The sequence below is a fragment of the Lathamus discolor genome, chromosome W (genome assembly GCF_037157495.1).
Source record: "Lathamus discolor isolate bLatDis1 chromosome W, bLatDis1.hap1, whole genome shotgun sequence".
NCBI classification, from domain to species: domain Eukaryota; kingdom Metazoa; phylum Chordata; class Aves; order Psittaciformes; family Psittacidae; genus Lathamus; species Lathamus discolor.
Window position 1 is genome coordinate 2,500,465 of NC_088908.1, and position 19,636 is coordinate 2,520,100.

Here is a 19,636-nt window from a genome sequence, read left to right on the forward strand (position 1 = left end):
ACCCATGCTTGCACATCTCTAAGCACTTTTAGATCACTTTTGGCCATTTCTAACCCATGCTTGCACATCTCTAAGCAATTTTGAATGGCATTTTTGGCCGTTTCTATCATATTTTTGCACATCTAAAGATCTTGAAACCACTTTCGGCCATTTCTAACCCATTTTTTGCAAATCTCTAACGTTTTTGAAGCCATATTTGGCCATTTCTAACCCATTGTTGCACATCTCTAACCTTTTCGAAGGCATCTTTAGGCATTTCTAACCCATTGTTGCACATCTCTAACCTTTTTGAAGGCATCATTTGGCATTTCTAACCCATTTTTAGGCTACTCTCACCCTTCTTAAATGAACATTGTCCATTTCTAACATATTTTTGCACATCTCTAACAGTTTTAAAGCCTTTTTTGGGCATTTCTAACCCATTTTTGCACATCTCTATGCACTTTAAAGGCATTTTTGGCCGTTTCTGTCATATTTTTGCACATCTAAAGATCTTGAAGCCATCTTTGGCCATTTTGAACCCATTTATGCACATCACTTCTCTAAGAACTTTTAAGCCTTTTTAGGCCATTTCTAACCCATTTTTCACATCTGTAAAGTTTTTGAAGCCATCTTTGGCCATTTCTCACACATTTTTGCAAATCTCTGAGCACTTTAAAGCAATTTTTTTCCAATTCTAACCCATTTTTGGACATCTCTAAGCACTTTAAAGCCATTTTTGGCCATTTCTAAGCCATTTTTGGACATCTCTAAGCACTTTGAAGCCATTTTTGGCATTTCTAACCAATTTTTGGACATCTCTAAGCACTTTAAGGCCATTTTTGGCCGTTTCGAACCCATTTTTGCACATCTCTAAGCACTTTGAAGCCATCTTTGGCCATTTCTAACCCATTATTGCATACCTTTTTGAAGCCATCTTTGGCCATTTCTAACCCATTGTTGCACATCTCTAACCTTTTTGAAGCCATCTTTGGCCATTTCTAACCATTTTTAGGCTACTCTCACCCTTCTTAAGTGAACATTGTCCATTTCTAACATATTTTTTGCACATCTCTAACAGTTTTAAAGCCTTTTTGGCCATTTCTAACCCATTTTTTGACATCTCTAAGCACTTTAAGGCCATTTTTAGCCATTTCGAACCCATTTTTGCACATCTCTAAGGACTTTGAAGCCATTTTTGGCCATTTCTAACCCATTATTGCATACCTTTTTGAAGCCATCTTTGGCCATTTCTAACCCGTTGTTGCACATCTCTAACCTTTTTGAAGCCATCTTTGGCCATTTCTAACCCATTGTTGCACATCTCTAACCTTTTTGAAGCCATCTTTGCCCATTTCTAACCCATTTTTGGACTACTCTCACCCTTCTTAAATGAACATTGTCCATTTCTAACATATTTTTGCACATCTCTAACAGTTTTAAAGCCTTTTTTGGCCATTTCTAACCCATTTTTGCACATCTCTAAGCACTTTGAAGCCATCTTTGGCCATTTCTAGCCCATTATTGCATACCTTTTTGAAGCCATCTTTGGCCATTTCTAACCCATTGTTGCATATCTCTAACCTTTTTGAAGGCATCTTTTGGCATTTCTAACCCATTCTGCATATCTCTAACCTTTTCGAATCCATCTTTGTCCATTTCTAACCCATTTTTGGACATCTCTAAGCACTTTAAGGCCATTTTTGGCCTTTTCTAACCCACTTTTGCTCATCTCTAAGCGCTTTCAAGCCATTTTTGGCCATTTCTAACCCATTTTTGCACATCTCTAAGCACTTTAAAGCCTTTTTAGCATTTCTAACCCTTTTTTGCACATCTCTAAGAACTTTCAAGCCATTTTTGGCCATTTTTAACCCATTTTTTGACCTCTCTAAGCACTTTAAAGCCATTTTTGGCCATTTCTAACCCATTTCTGGACATCTCTGAGCCCTTTTAACCCTTTTTTGGCCATTTCTAACCCATGTTTGCTAATCTGTAAGTAATTTTGAATGGCATTTTTATCCGTTTCTAATCCATTTTTGCAGATCTCTACGAACTTTTAAGCCTTTTTTGGCCTTTTCTAATCAGCTTGCACATCTCTAACAGTTTTGAAGCCATTTTTAGCCATTTCTAACCCATTTTTTGCAAATCCCTAAGCACTTTAAAGCCATTTTTTCCATTTCTAACCCATTTTTGGACATCTCTAAGCACTTTAAAGCCATTTTTGGCCTTTTCTAACCCATTTTTGGACATCTCTAAGCACTTTAAGCCATTTTTGGCCATTTCTAACCCATTTTTGCAAATCTAAGCACTTTTAAACCATTTTTTCGCCATTTCTATCATTTTTTTGCTCATCTCTAATGATTTTGAAGCCATCTTTGTCCATTTCAAACCCATTTTTGCACATCTATAACCCTTTTGAAGCCGTTATTCGCCATTTCTAACCCATTTTTGCACTTCTCTAGGCCCTTTTAAGCCATTTTGGCCCTTTCTAACCCATTTATGTCAATCTCTAAGCACTTGTAAGCCATTTTTTGCCGTTTCCAAACAATTTTGCTCATCTCTAACCCTTTGGAACCATTTTTGGCAGTTTCTAACCCATTTTTGCAAATCTCTAATCACTTTAAAGCCCTTTTTCGGCCATTTCTAACCCATTTTTGCAAATCTCTAGCACTTTAAAGCCATTTTTAGCATTTCTATCCCATTTTTGCACATCTCTAAGCACTTTTAGATCATTTTTTGCCATTTCTAACCCATGCTTGCACATCTCTAAGCAATTTTGAATGGCATTTTTGGCCGTTTCTATCATATTTTTGCACATCTAAAGATCTTGAAGCCACCTTCGGCCATTTCTAACCCATTTTTTGCAAATCTCTAACGTTTTTGAAGCCATATTTGGCCATTTCTAACCCATTGTTGCACATCTCTAACCTTTTTGAAGGCATCTTTAGGCATTTCTAACCCATTGTTGCACATCTCTAACCTTTTTGAAGGCATCATTTGGCATTTCTAACCCATTTTTAGGCTACTCTCACCCTTCTTAAATGAACATTGTCCATTTCTAACATATTTTTGCACATCTCTAACAGTTTTAAAGCCTTTTTTGGCCATTTCTAACCCATTTTTGCACATCTCTAAGCTCTTTAAAGCCTTTTTTAGCATTTCTAACCCGTTTTTGCACATCTCTAAGCCCTTTTAAGCCTTTTTTGGCCATTTCTAACCCATGTTTGCTAATCTGTAAGCAATTTTGAATGGCATTTTTGTCCGTTTCTAACCCATTTTTGCAGATCTCTACGAACTTTTAAGCCTTTTTTGCCTTTTCTAACCAGCTTGCACATCTCTAACAATTTTGAAGCCATTTTTAGCCATTTCTAACCCATTTTTGCAAATCCCTTAGCACTTTAAAGCCATTTTTTTCGATTTCTAACCCATTTTTGGACATCTCTAAGAACTTTCAAGCCATTTTTGGCCATTTCTAACCCATTTTTGGACATCTCTAAGCACTTTAAAGCCATTTTTAGCCATTTCTAACGCATTTTTGCAAATCTCTAAGCACTTTCAAGCTATTTTTTGCATTTCTAACCCATTTTTGCAAATCTCTAAGCACTTTCAAGCCATTTTTAGCATTTTTAACCAATTTTTGCACATCTCTAAGCACTTTTAAACCATTTTTTCGCCATTTCTATCATTTTTTTGCTCATCTCTAATGATTTTGAAGCCATCTTTGTCCATTTCAAACCCTTTTTTGCACATCTATAACCCTTTCGAAGCCGTTATTCACCATTTTTGCACATCACTAGGCCCTTTTAAGCAATTTTGGCCCTTTCTAACCCATTTATGTCAATCTCTAAGCCCTTGTGAGCCATTTTTTGCCGTTTCCAAACAATTTTGCTCATCTCTAACACTTTAGAACCATTTTTGGCAGTTTCTAACCCATTTTTGCAAATCTCTAATCACTTTAAAGCCCTTTTTCGGCCATTTCCAACCCATTTTTGCAAATCTCTAAGCACTTTAAAGCCTTTTTTAGCATTTCTAACCAGTTTTTGCAAATCTCTAAGCACTTTAAAGCCATTTTTAGCATTTCTAACCCATGCTTGCACATCTCTAAGCAATTTTTAATGGCATTTTTGGCCATTTCTATCATATTTTTGCACATCTAAAGATCTTAAAGCCATCTTTGGCCATTTTGAACCCATTTATGCACATCACTTCTCTAAGAACTTTTAAGCCTTTTTAGGCCATTTCTAACCCATTTTTCACATCTGTAAAGTCTTTGAAGCCATCTTTGGCCATTTCTCACGCATTTTTGCAAATCTCTGAGCATTTTAAGGCCATTTTTTTCCAATTCTAACCCATTTTTGGACATCTCTAAGCACTTTAAAGCCATTTTTGGCCATTTCTAACCCATTTTTGCAAATCTCTAAGCACTTTCAAGCTATTTTTAGCATTTCTAACCCATTTTTGCAAATCTCTAAGCACTTTCCAGCCATTTTTAGCATTTTTATCCAATTTTTGCACATCTCTAAGCACTTTTAAACCATTTTTTTGCCATTTCTATCATTTTTTTGCTCATCTCTAATGATTTTGAAGCCATCTTTGTCCATTTCAAACCCATTTTTGCACATCTATAACCCTTTTGAAGCCGTTATTCGCCATTTCTAACCCATTTTTGCACTTCTCTAGGCCCTTTTAAGCCATTTTGGCCCTTTCTAACCCATTAATGTCAATCTCTAAGCACTTGTAAGCCATTTTTTGCCGTTTCCAACAATTTTGCTCATCTCTAACCCTTTGGAACCATTTTTTGGCAGTTTCTAACCCATTTTTGCAAATCTCTAATCACTTTAAAGCCCTTTTTCGGCCATTTCTAACCCATTTTTGCACATCTCTAAGCACTTTTAGATCACTTTTGGCCATTTCTAACCCATGCTTGCACATCTCTAAGCAATTTTGAATGGCATTTTTGGCCGTTTCTATCATATTTTTGCACATCTAAAGATCTTGAAGCCACCTTCGGCATTTCTAACCCATTTTTTGCAAATCTCTAACGTTTTTGAAGCCATATTTGGCCATTTCTAACCCATTGTTGCACATCTCTAACCTTTTTGAAGGCATCTTTAGGCATTTCTAACCCATTGTTGCACATCTCTAACCTTTTTGAAGCCATCTTTGCCCATTTCTAACCATTTTTAGGCTACTCTCACCCTTCTTAAATGAACATTGTCCATTTCTAACATACTTTTGCACATCTCTAACAGTTTTAAAGCCTTTTTTGGCCATTTCTAACCCATTTTTGCACATCTCTATGCACTTTAAAGGCATTTTTGGCCGTTTCTAACATATTTTTGCACATCTAAAGATGTTGAATCCATCTTTGGCCATTTTGAACCCATTTATGCATATCACTTCTCTAAGAACTTTTAAGCCTTTTTAGGCCATTTCTAACCCATTTTTCACATCTGTAAAAGTTTTGAAGCCATCTTTGGCCATTTCTCACGCATTTTTGCAAATCTCTGAGCACTTTAAAGCCATTTTTTTCCAATTTTAACCCATTTTTGGACATCTCTAAGCGCTTTAAAGCCGTTTTTGGCCATTTGTAACCCATTTTTGGACATTTCTAAGCACTTTAAGGCCATTTTTGGCCATTTCTAACCCATTTTTGCACATCTCTAAGGGCTTTCAAGCCATTTTTGGCCATTTCTAACCCATTTTTGCACATCTCTAAGCACTTTAAAGCCTTTTTTAGCATTTCTAACCAGTTTTTGCACATCTCGAAGCTCTTTTAGATCATTTTTGGCCATTTCTAACCCATGCTTGCACATCTCTAAGCAATTTTGAATGGCATTTTTGGCCGTTTCTATCATATTTTTGCACATCTAAAGATCTTGATGCCATCTTTGGCCATTTCAAACCCATTTATGCACACCACTTCTGTAAGAACTTTTAAGCCTTTTTAGGCCATTTCTAACCCATTTTTCACATCTGTAAAGTTTTTGAAGCCATCTTTGGCCATTTCTCACGCATTTTTGCATATCTCTGAGCACTTTAAAGCCATTTTTTTTCCATTTCTAACCCATTTTTGGACATCTCTAAGCACTTTAAACCCATTTTTGGCCATTTCTTACCCTTTTTTGGACATCTCTAAGCACTTTAAGGCCATTTTTGGCCATTTCGAAAACATTTTTGCACATCTCTATGCACTTTGAAGCCATCTTTTCATTTCTAACCCATTATTACATACCTTTTCGAATCCATCTTTGTCCATTTCTAACCCATTTTTGGACATCTCTAAGCACTTTAAGGCCATTTTTGGCCATTTCTAACCCATTTCTGGACATCTCTGAGCCCTTTTAAGCCTTTTTTGGCCATTTCTAACCCATGTTTTGCTAATCTGTAAGCAATTTTGAATGGCATTTTTGTCCGTTTCTAACCCATTTTTGCAGATCTCTACGAACTTTTAAGCCTTTTTTGGCCTTTTCTAATCAGCTTGCACATCTCTAACAGTTTTGAAGCCATTTTTAGCCATTTCTAACCCATTTTTGCAAATCCCTAAGCACTTTAAAGCCATTTTTTCCATTTCTAACCCATTTTTGGACATCTCTAAGCACTTTAAAGCCATTTTTGGCCTTTTCTAACCCATTTTTGGACATCTCTAAGCACTTTAAAGCCATTTTTTGGCCATTTCTAACCCATTTTTGCAAATCTCTAAGCACTTTCAAGCTATTTTTTGCATTTCTAACCCATTTTTGCAAATCTCTAAGCACTTTCCAGCCATTTTTAGCATTTTTATCCAATTTTTGCACATCTCTAAGCACTTTTAAACCATTTTTTCGCCATTTCTATCATTTTTTTGCTCATCTCTAATGATTTTGAAGCCATCTTTGTCCATTTCAAACCCATTTTTGCACATCTATAACACTTTTGAAGCCGTTTATTCGCCATTTCTAACCCATTTTTGCACTTCTCTAGGCCCTTTTAAGCCATTTTGGCCCTTTCTAACCCATTTATGTCAATCTCTAAGCACTTGTAAGCCATTTTTTGCCGTTTCCAAACAATTTTGCTCATCTCTAACCCTTTGGAACCATTTTTTGGCAGTTTCTAACCCATTTTTGCAAATCTCTAATCACTTTAAAGCCCTTTTTCGGCCATTTCTAACCCATTTTTGCACATCTCTATGCACTTTAAAGGCATTTTTAGCATTTCTAACCCATTTTTGCACATCTCTAAGCACTTTTAGATCACTTTTGGCCATTTCTAACCCATGCTTGCACATCTCTAAGCAATTTTGAATGGCATTTTTGGCCGTTTCTATCATATTTTTGCACATCTAAGATCTTGAAGCCACCTTCGGCCATTTCTAACCCATTTTTTGCAAATCTCTAACGTTTTTGAAGCCATATTTGGCCATTTCTAACCCATTGTTGCACATCTCTAACCTTTTTGAAGGCATCTTTAGGCATTTCTAACCCATTGTTGCACATCTCTAACCTTTTTGAAGCCATCTTTGCCCATTTCTAACCCATTTTTAGGCTACTCTCACCCTTCTTAAATGAACATTGTCCATTTCTAACATACTTTTGCACATCTCTAACAGTTTTAAAGCCTTTTTGGCCATTTCTAACCCATTTTTGCACATCTCTATGCACTTTAAAGGCATTTTTGGCCGTTTCTAACATATTTTTGCACATCTAAAGATGTTGAATCCCATCTTTGGCCATTTTGAACCCATTTATGCATATCACTTCTCTAAGAACTTTTAAGCCTTTTTAGGCCATTTCTAACCCATTTTTCACATCTGTAAAAGTTTTGAAGCATCTTTGGCCATTTCTCACGCATTTTTGCAAATCTCTGAGCACTTTAAAGCCATTTTTTTCCAATTTTAACCCATTTTTGGACATCTCTAAGCGCTTTAAAGCCGTTTTTGGCCATTTGTAACCCATTTTTGGACATTTCTAAGCACTTTAAGGCCATTTTTGGCCATTTCTAACCCCATTTTTGCACATCTCTAAGGGCTTTCAAGCCATTTTTGGCCATTTCTAACCCATTTTTGCACATCTCTAAGCACTTTAAAGCCTTTTTTAGCATTTCTAACCAGTTTTTGCACATCTCGAAGCTCTTTTAGATCATTTTTTGGCCATTTCTAACCCATGCTTGCACATCTCTAAGCAATTTTGAATGGCATTTTTGGCCGTTTCTATCATATTTTTGCACATCTAAAGATCTTGATGCCATCTTTGGCCATTTCAAACCATTTATGCACACCACTTCTGTAAGAACTTTTAAGCCTTTTTAGGCCATTTCTAACCCATTTTTCACATCTGTAAAGTTTTTGAAGCCATCTTTGGCCATTTCTCACGCATTTTTGCATATCTCTGAGCACTTTAAAGCATTTTTTTTCCATTTCTAACCCATTTTGGACATCTCTAAGCACTTTAAACCCATTTTTGGCCATTTCTTACCCTTTTTTGGACATCTCTAAGCACTTTAAGGCCATTTTTGGCCATTTCGAACACATTTTTGCACATCTCTATGCACTTTGAAGCCATCTTTGGCCATTTCTAACCCATTATTGCATACCTTTTCGAATCCATCTTTGTACATTTCTAACCCATTTTTGGACATCTCTAAGCACTTTAAAGCCTTTTTTGTCCATTTCTAACCCATTTTTGGACATCTCTAAGCACTTTAAGGCCATTTTTGGCCATTTCTAACCCATTTCTGGACATCTCTGAGCCCTTTTAAGCCTTTTTTGGCCATTTCTAACCCATGTTTGCTAATCTGTAAGCAATTTTGAATGGCATTTTTGTCCGTTTCTAACCCATTTTTGCAGATCTCTACGAACTTTTAAGCCTTTTTTGGCCTTTTCTAATCAGCTTGCACATCTCTAACAGTTTTGAAGCCATTTTTAGCCATTTCTAACCCATTTTTGCAAATCCCTAAGCACTTTAAAGCCATTTTTTCCATTTCTAACCCATTTTTGGACATCTCTAAGCACTTTAAAGCCATTTTTGGCCTTTTCTAACCCATTTTTGGACATCTCTAAGCACTTTAAAGCCATTTTTGGCCATTTCTAACCCATTTTTGCAAATCTCTAAGCACTTTCAAGCTATTTTTTGCATTTCTAACCCATTTTTGCAAATCTCTAAGCACTTTCCAGCCATTTTTAGCATTTTTATCCAATTTTTGCACATCTCTAAGCACTTTTAAACCATTTTTTCGCCATTTCTATCATTTTTTTGCTCATCTCTAATGATTTTGAAGCCATCTTTGTCCATTTCAAACCCATTTTTGCACATCTATAACCCTTTTGAAGCCGTTATTCGCCATTTCTAACCCATTTTTGCACTTCTCTAGGCCCTTTTAAGCCATTTTGGCCCTTTCTAACCCATTAATGTCAATCTCTAAGCACTTGTAAGCCATTTTTTGCCGTTTCCAAACAATTTTGCTCATCTCTAACCCTTTGGAACCATTTTTTGGCAGTTTCTAACCCATTTTTGCAAATCTCTAATCACTTTAAAGCCCTTTTTCGGCCATTTCTAACCCATTTTTGCACATCTCTATGCACTTTAAAGGCATTTTTAGCATTTCTAACCCATTTTTGCACATCTCTAAGCACTTTTAGATCACTTTTGGCCATTTCTAACCCATGCTTGCACATCTCTAAGCAATTTTGAATGGCATTTTTGGCCGTTTCTATCATATTTTTGCACATCTAAAGATCTTGAAGCCACCTTCGGCCATTTCTAACCCATTTTTTGCAAATCTCTAACGTTTTTGAAGCCATATTTGGCCATTTCTAACCCATTGTTGCACATCTCTAACCTTTTTGAAGGCATCTTTAGGCATTTCTAACCCATTGTTGCACATCTCTAACCTTTTTGAAGCCATCTTTGCCCATTTCTAACCCATTTTTAGGCTACTCTCACCCTTCTTAAATGAACATTGTCCATTTCTAACATATTTTTGCACATCTCTTACAGTTTTAAAGCCTTTTTTGGCCATTTCTAACCCATTTTTGCACATCCCTATGCACTTTAAAGGCATTTTTGGCCGTTTCTATCATATTTTTGCACATCTAAAGATGTTGAAGCCATCTTTTCCATTTTGAACCCATTTATGCACATCACTTCTCTAAGAACTTTTAAGCCTTTTTTGGCCATTTCTAACCCATTTTTCACATCTGTAAAGTTTTTGAAGCCATCTTTGGCCATTTCTAACCCATTGTTGCATATCTCTAACCTTTTTGAAGGCATCTTTTGGCATTTCTAACCCATTCTGCATATCTCTAACCTTTTCGAATCCATCTTTGTACATTTCTAACCCATTTTTGGACATCTCTAAGCACTTTAAAGCCTTTTTTGTCCATTTCTAACCCATTTTTGGACATCTCTAAGCACTTTAAGGCCATTTTTGGCCTTTTCTAACCCATTTTTGCACATCTCTAAGCGCTTTCAAGCCATTTTTGGCCATTTCTAACCCATTTTTGCACATCTCTAAGCACTTTAAAGCCTTTTTTAGCATTTCTAACCCGTTTTTGCACATCTCTAAGCACTTTCAAGCCTTTTTTGGCCATTTTTAACCCATTTTTTGACATCTCTAAGCACTTTAAAGCCATTTTTGGCCATTTCTAACCCATTTCTGGACATCTCTGAGCCCTTTTAAGCCTTTTTTGGCCATTTCTAACCCATGTTTGCTAATCTGTAAGCAATTTTGAATGGCATTTTTGTCCGTTTCTAACCCATTTTTGCAGATCTCTATGAACTTTTAAGCCTTTTTTGGCCTTTTCTAATCAGCTTGCACATCTCTAACAGTTTTGAAGCCATTTTTAGCCATTTCTAACCCATTTTTGCAAATCCCTAAGCACTTTAAAGCCATTTTTTCCATTTCTAACCCATTTTTGGACATCTCTAAGCACTTTAAAGCCATCTTTGGCCATTTCTAACCCATTTTTGGACATCTCTAAGCACTTTAAAGCCATTTTTGGCCATTTCTAACCCATTTTTGCAAATCTCTAAGCACTTTCAAGCTATTTTTAGCATTTCTAACCCATTTTTGCAAATCTCTAAGCACTTTCCAGCCATTTTTAGCATTTTTATCCAATTTTTGCACATCTCTAAGCACTTTTAAACCATTTTTTCGCCATTTCTATCATTTTTTTGCTCATCTCTAATGATTTTGAAGCCATCTTTGTCCATTTCAAACCCATTTTTGCACATCTATAACCCTTTTGAAGCCGTTATTCGCCATTTCTAACCCATTTTTGCACTTCTCTAGGCCCTTTTAAGCCATTTTGGCCCTTTCTAACCCATTTATGTCAATCTCTAAGCACTTGTAAGCCATTTTTTGCCGTTTCCAAACAATTTTGCTCATCTCTAACCCTTTGGAACCATTTTTTGGCAGTTTCTAACCCATTTTTGCAAATCTCTAATCACTTTAAAGCCCTTTTTCGGCCATTTCTAACCCATTTTTGCACATCTCTATGCACTTTAAAGGCATTTTTGGCCGTTTCTATCATATTTTTGCACATCTAAAGATCTTGAAGCCATCTTTGGCCATTTCGAACCCATTTATGCACATCACTTCTCTAAGAACTTTTAAGCCTTTTTAGGCCATTTCTAACCCATTTTTCACATCTGTAAAGTTTTTGAAGCCATCTTTGGCCATTTCTCACGCATTTTTGCAAATCTCTGAGCACTTTAAAGCCATTTTTTTTCCATTTCTAACCCATTTTTGGACATCTCTAAGCACTTTAAAGCCATTTTTGGCCATTTCTAACCCATTTTTTGGACATCTCTAAGCACTTTAAGGCCATTTTTGGCCATTTCGAACCCATTTTTGCACATCTCTAAGCACTTTGAAGCCATCTTTGGCCATTTCTAACCCATTATTGCATACCTTTTAGAAGCCATCTTTGGCCGTTTCTAACCCATTGTTGCACATCTCTAACCTTTTTGAAGCCATCTTCGCCCATTTCTAACCCATTTTTAGGCTACTCTCACCCTTCTTAAATGAACATTGTCCATTTCTAACATATTTTTGCACATCTCTAACAGTTTTAAAGCCTTTTTTGGCCTTTTCTAACACATTTTTGCACATCTCTATGCACTTTAAAGGCATTTTTGGCCATTTCTATCATATTTTTGCACATCTAAAGATGTTGAAGCCATCTTTGGCCATTTCGAACCCATTTATGCACATCACTTCTCTAAGAACTTTTAAGCCTTTTTAGGCCACTTCTGACCCATTTTTCACACAGAATCACAGAATCACAGAATCCCAAGGGTTGGAAGGGACCTAAAAAGATCATCTAATCCAACCCCCCTGCAACATCTGTAAAGTTTTTGAAGCCATCTTTGGCCATTTCTCACGCATTTTTGCAAATCTCTGAGCACTTTAAAGCCATTTTTTTTCCATTTCTAACCCATTTTTGGACATCTCTAAGCACTTTAAAGCCATTTTTGGCCACTTCTAAGCCTTTTTTGGACATCTCTAAGCACTTTGAAGCCATTTTTGGCCATTTCTAACCCATTTTTGGACATCTCTAAGCACTTTGAAGCCATCTTTGGCCATTTCTAACCCATTATTGCATACCTTTTTGAAGCCATCTTTGGCCATTTCTAACCCATTGTTGCACATCTCTAACCTTTTTGAAGCCATCTTTGCCCATTTCTAACCCATTTTTGGACTACTCTCACCCTTCTTAAATGAACATTGTCCATTTCTAACATATTTTTGCACATCTCTAACAGTTTTAAAGCCTTTTTTGGCCATTTCTAACCCATTTTTGCACATCTCTATGCTCTTTAAAGCCATTTTTGGCCATTTCTAACCAATTTTTGGACATCTCTAAGCACTTTAAGGCCATTTTTAGCCATTTCGAACCCATTTTTGCACATCTCTAAGCACTTTGAAGCCATCTTTGGCCATTTCTAACCCATTATTGCATACCTTTTTGAAGCCATCTTTGGCCATTTCTAACCCGTTGTTGCACATCTCAAACGTTTTTGAAGCCATCTTTGGCCATTTCTAGCCCATTGTTGCATATCTCTAACGTTTTTGAAGCCATATTTGGCCATTTCTAACCCATTGTTGCACATCTCTAACCTTTTTGAAGCCATCTTTGCCCTTTTCTAACCCTTTTTTGGACTATTCTCACCCTTCTTAAATGAACATTGTCCATTTCTAACATATTTTTGCACATCTCTAACAGTTTTAAAGCCTTTTTTGGCCATTTCTAACCCATTTTTGCACATCTCTAAGGGCTTTCAAGCCATTTTTGGCCATTTCTAACCCATTTTTGCACATCTCTAAGCACTTTAAAGCCTTTTTTAGCATTTCTAACCAGTTTTTGCAAATCTCTAAGCACTTTAAAGCCTTTTTTAGCATTTCTAACCCATTTTTGCACATCTCGAAGCTCTTTTAGATCATTTTTGGCCATTTCTAACCCATTCTTGCACATCTCTAAGCAATTTTGAATGGCATTTTTGGCCGTTTCTATCATATTTTTGCACATCTAAAGATCTTGATGCCATCTTTGGCCATTTCGAACCCATTTATGCACATCACTTCCGTAAGAACTTTTAAGCCTTTTTAGGCCATTTCTAACCCATTTTTCACATCTGTAAAGTTTTTGAAGCCATCTTTGGCCATTTCTCACGCATTTTTGCAAATCTCTGAGCACTTTAAAGCCTTTTTTTTCCATTTCTAACCCATTTTTTGACATCTCTAAGCACTTTAAACCCATTTTTGGCCATTTCTAACCCTTTTTTGGACATCTCTAAGCACTTTAAAGCCATTTTTGGCCATTTCGAACACATTTTTGCACATCTCTATGCACTTTGAAGCCATCTTTGGCCATTTCTAACCCATTGTTGCACATCTCTAACCTTTTTGAAGCCATCTTTGGCCATTTCTAACCCATTTTTGCATATCTCTAACGTTTTTGAAGCCATATTTGGCCATTTGTAACCCATTGTTGCACATCTCTAACCTTTTTGAAGGCATCATTTGGCATTTCTAACTCATTGTTGCATATCTCTAACCTTTTCGAATCCATCTTTTTACATTTCTAACCCATTTTTGCACATCTCTAACCTTTTTGAAGCCATCTTTGCCCATTTCTAACCCATTTTTAGGCTACTCTCACCCTTCTTAAATGAACATTGTCCATTTCTAACATACTTTTGCACATCTCTAACAGTTTTAAAGCCTTTTTTGGCCATTTCTAACCCATTTTTGCACATCTCTATGCACTTTAAAGGCATTTTTGGCCGTTTCTAACATATTTTTGCACATCTAAAGATGTTGAATCCATCTTTGGCCATTTTGAACCCATTTATGCATATCACTTCTCTAAGAACTTTTAAGCCTTTTTAGGCCATTTCTAACCCATTTTTCACATCTGTAAAAGTTTTGAAGCCATCTTTGGCCATTTCTCACGCATTTTTGCAAATCTCTGAGCACTTTAAAGCCATTTTTTTCCAATTTTAACCCATTTTTGGACATCTCTAAGCGCTTTAAAGCCGTTTTTGGCCATTTGTAACCCATTTTTGGACATTTCTAAGCACTTTAAGGCCATTTTTGGCCATTTCTAACCCATTTTTGCACATCTCTAAGGGCTTTCAAGCCATTTTTGGCCATTTCTAACCCATTTTTGCACATCTCTAAGCACTTTAAAGCCTTTTTTAGCATTTCTAACCAGTTTTTGCACATCTCGAAGCTCTTTTAGATCATTTTTGGCCATTTCTAACCCATGCTTGCACATCTCTAAGCAATTTTGAATGGCATTTTTGGCCGTTTCTATCATATTTTTGCACATCTAAAGATCTTGATGCCATCTTTGGCCATTTCGAACCCATTTATGCACATCACTTCTCTAAGAACTTTTAAGCCTTTTTAGGCCATTTCTAACCCATTTTTCACATCTGTAAAGTTTTTGAAGCCATCTTTGGCCATTTCTCACGCATTTTTGCATATCTCTGAGCACTTTAAAGCCATTTTTTTTTCCATTTCTAACCCATTTTTGGACATCTCTAAGCACTTTAAACCCATTTTTGGCCATTTCTTACCCTTTTTTGGACATCTCTAAGCACTTTAAGGCCATTTTTGGCCATTTCGAACACATTTTTGCACATCTCTATGCACTTTGAAGCCATCTTTGGCCATTTCTAACCCATTATTGCATACCTTTTCGAATCCATCTTTGTACATTTCTAACCCATTTTTGGACATCTCTAAGCACTTTAAAGCCTTTTTTGTCCATTTCTAACCCATTTTTGGACATCTCTAAGCACTTTAAGGCCATTTTTGGCCTTTTCTAACCCATTTTTGCACATCTCTAAGCGCTTTCAAGCCATTTTTGGCCATTTCTAACCCATTTTTGCACATCTCTAAGCACTTTAAAGCCTTTTTTAGCATTTCTAACCCGTTTTTGCACATCTCTAAGCACTTTCAAGCCATTTTTGGCCATTTTTAACCCATTTTTTGACATCTCTAAGCACTTTAAAGCCATTTTTGGCCATTTCTAACCCATTTCTGGACATCTCTGAGCCCTTTTAAGCCTTTTTTGGCCATTTCTAACCCATGTTTGCTAATCTGTAAGCAATTTTGAATGGCATTTTTGTCCGTTTCTAACCCATTTTTGCAGATCTCTATGAACTTTTAAGCCTTTTTTGGCTTTTCTAATCAGCTTGCACATCTCTAACAGTTTTGAAGCCATTTTTTAGCCATTTCTAACCCATTTTTGCAAATCCCTAAGCACTTTAAAGCCATTTTTTCCATTTCTAACCCATTTTTGGACATCTCTAAGCACTTTAAAGCCATCTTTGGCCATTTCTAACCCATTTTTGGACATCTCTAAGCACTTTAAAGCCATTTTTGGCCATTTCTAACCCATTTTTGCAAATCTCTAAGCACTTTCAAGCTATTTTTAGCATTTCTAACCCATTTTTGCAAATCTCTAAGCACTTTCCAGCCATTTTTTAGCATTTTTAACCAATTTTTTGCACATCTCTAAGCACTTTTAAACCATTTTTTCGCCATTTCTATCATTTTTTTGCTCATCTCTAATGATTTTGAAGCCATCTTTGTCCATTTCAAACCCATTTTTGCACATCTATAACCCTTTTGAAGCCGTTATTCGCCATTTCTAACCCATTTTTGCACTTCTCTAGGCCCTTTTAAGCCATTTTGGCCCTTTCTAACCCATTTATGTCAATCTCTAAGCACTTGTAAGCCATTTTTTGCCGTTTCCAAACAATTTTGCTCATCTCTAACCCTTTGGAACCATTTTTTGGCAGTTTCTAACCCATTTTTGCAAATCTCTAATCACTTTAAAGCCCTTTTTCGGCCATTTCTAACCCATTTTTGCACATCTCTATGCACTTTAAAGGCATTTTTGGCCGTTTCTATCATATTTTTGCACATCTAAAGATCTTGAAGCCATCTTTGGCCATTTCGAACCCATTTATGCACATCACTTCTCTAAGAACTTTTAAGCCTTTTTAGGCCATTTCTAACCCATTTTTCACATCTGTAAAGTTTTTGAAGCCATCTTTGGCCATTTCTCACGCATTTTTGCAAATCTCTGAGCACTTTAAAGCCATTTTTTTTCCATTTCTAACCCATTTTTGGACATCTCTAAGCACTTTAAAGCCATTTTTGGCCATTTCTAACCCATTTTTGGACATCTCTAAGCACTTTAAGGCCATTTTTGGCCATTTCTAACCCATTTTTGCACATCTCTAAGCACTTTGAAGCCATCTTTGGCCATTTCTAACCCATTATTGCATACCTTTTAGAAGCCATCTTTGGCCGTTTCTAACCCATTGTTGCACATCTCTAACCTTTTTGAAGCCATCTTCGCCCATTTCTAACCCATTTTTAGGCTACTCTCACCCTTCTTAAATGAACATTGTCCATTTCTAACATATTTTTGCACATCTCTAACAGTTTTAAAGCCTTTTTTGGCCTTTTCTAACACATTTTTGCACATCTCTATGCACTTTAAAGGCATTTTTGGCCATTTCTATCATATTTTTGCACATCTAAAGATGTTGAAGCCATCTTTGGCCATTTCGAACCCATTTATGCACATCACTTCTCTAAGAACTTTTAAGCCTTTTTAGGCCACTTCTGACCCATTTTTCACACAGAATCACAGAATCACAGAATCCCAAGGGTTGGAAGGGACCTAAAAAGATCATCTAGTCCAACCCCCCTGCAACATCTGTAAAGTTTTTGAAGCCATCTTTGGCCATTTCTCACGCATTTTTGCAAATCTCTGAGCACTTTAAAGCCATTTTTTTTCCATTTCTAACCCATTTTTGGACATCTCTAAGCACTTTAAAGCCATTTTTGGCCACTTCTAAGCCATTTTTGGACATCTCTAAGCACTTTGAAGCCATTTTTGGCCATTTCTAACCCATTTTTGGACATCTCTAAGCACTTTAAGGCCATTTTTGGCCGTTTCGAACCCATTTTTGCACATCTCTAAGCCCTTTGAAGCCATCTTTGGCCATTTCTAACCCATTATTGCATACCTTTTTGAAGCCATCTTTGGCCATTTCTAACCCATTGTTGCACATCTCTAACCTTTTTGAAGCCATCTTTGCCCATTTCTAACCCATTTTTGGACTACTCTCACCCTTCTTAAATGAACATTGTCCATTTCTAACATATTTTTGCACATCTCTAACAGTTTTAAAGCCTTTTTTGGCCATTTCTAACCCATTTTTGCACATCTCTATGCACTTTAAAGCCATTTTTGGCCATTTCTAACCCATTTTTGGACATCTCTAAGCACTTTAAGGCCATTTTTAGCCATTTCGAACCCATTTTTGCACATCTCTAAGCACTTTGAAGCCATCTTTGGCCATTTCTAACCCATTATTGCATACCTTTTTGAAGCCATCTTTGGCCATTTCTAACCCGTTGTTGCACATCTCAAACGTTTTTGAAGCCATCTTTGGCCATTTCTAGCCCATTGTTGCATATCTCTAACGTTTTTGAAGCCATATTTGGCCATTTCTAACCCATTGTTGCACATCTCTAACCTTTTTGAAGCCATCTTTGCCCTTTTCTAACCCTTTTTTGGACTATTCTCACCCTTCTTAAATGAACATTGTCCATTTCTAACATATTTTTGCACATCTCTAACAGTTTTAAAGCCTTTTTTGGCCATTTCTAACCCATTTTTGCACATCTCTAAGGGCTTTCAAGCCATTTTTGGCCATTTCTAACCCATTTTTGCACATCTCTAAGCACTTTAAAGCCTTTTTTAGCATTTCTAACCAGTTTTTGCAAATCTCTAAGCACTTTAAAGCCTTTTTTAGCATTTCTAACCCATTTTTGCACATCTCGAAGCTCTTTTAGATCATTTTTGGCCATTTCTAACCCATGCTTGCACATCTCTAAGCAATTTTGAATGGCATTTTTGGCCGTTTCTATCATATTTTTGCACATCTAAAGATCTTGATGCCATCTTTGGCCATTTCGAACCCATTTATGCACATCACTTCCGTAAGAACTTTTAAGCCTTTTTAGGCCATTTCTAACCCATTTTTCACATCTGTAAAGTTTTTGAAGCCATCTTTGGCCATTTCTCACGCATTTTTGCATATCTCTGAGCACTTTAAAGCCATTTTTTTTCCATTTCTAACCCATTTTTGGACATCTCTAAGCACTTTAAACCCATTTTTGGCCATTTCTTACCCTTTTTTGGACATCTCTAAGCACTTTAAGGCCATTTTTGGCCATTTCGAACACATTTTTGCACATCTCTATGCACTTTGAAGCCATCTTTGGCCATTTCTAACCCATTATTGCATACCTTTTCGAATCCATCTTTGTACATTTCTAACCCATTTTTGGACATCTCTAAGCACTTTAAAGCCTTTTTTGTCCATTTCTAACCCATTTTTGGACATCTCTAAGCACTTTAAGGCCATTTTTGGCCATTTCTAACCCATTTTTGCACATCTCTAAGCACTTTAAAGCCTTTTTTAGCATTTCTAACCCGTTTTTGCACATCTCTAAGCACTTTCAAGCCATTTTTGGCCATTTTTAACCCATTTTTTGACATCTCTAAGCACTTTAAAGCCATTTTTGGCCATTTCTAACCCATTTCTGGACATCTCTGAGCCCTTTTTAAGCCTTTTTTGGCCATTTCTAACCCATGTTTGCTAATCTGTAAGCAATTTTGAATGGCATTTTTGTCCGTTTCTAACCCATTTTTGCAGATCTCTACGAACTTTTAAGCCTTTTTTGGCCTTTTCTAATCAGCTTGCACATCTCTAACAGTTTTGAAGCCATTTTTAGCCATTTCTAACCCATTTTTGCAAATCCCTAAGCACTTTAAAGCCATTTTTTCCATTTCTAACCCATTTTTGGACATCTCTAAGCACTTTAAAGCCATCTTTGGCCATTTCTAACCCATTTTTGGACATCTCTAAGCACTTTAAAGCCATTTTTGGCCATTTCTAACCCATTTTTGCAAATCTCTAAGCACTTTCAAGCTATTTTTAGCATTTCTAACCCATTTTTGCAAATCTCTAAGCACTTTCCAGCCATTTTTAGCATTTTTAACCAATTTTTGCACATCTCTAAGCACTTTTAAACCATTTTTTCGCCATTTCTATCATTTTTTTGCTCATCTCTAATGATT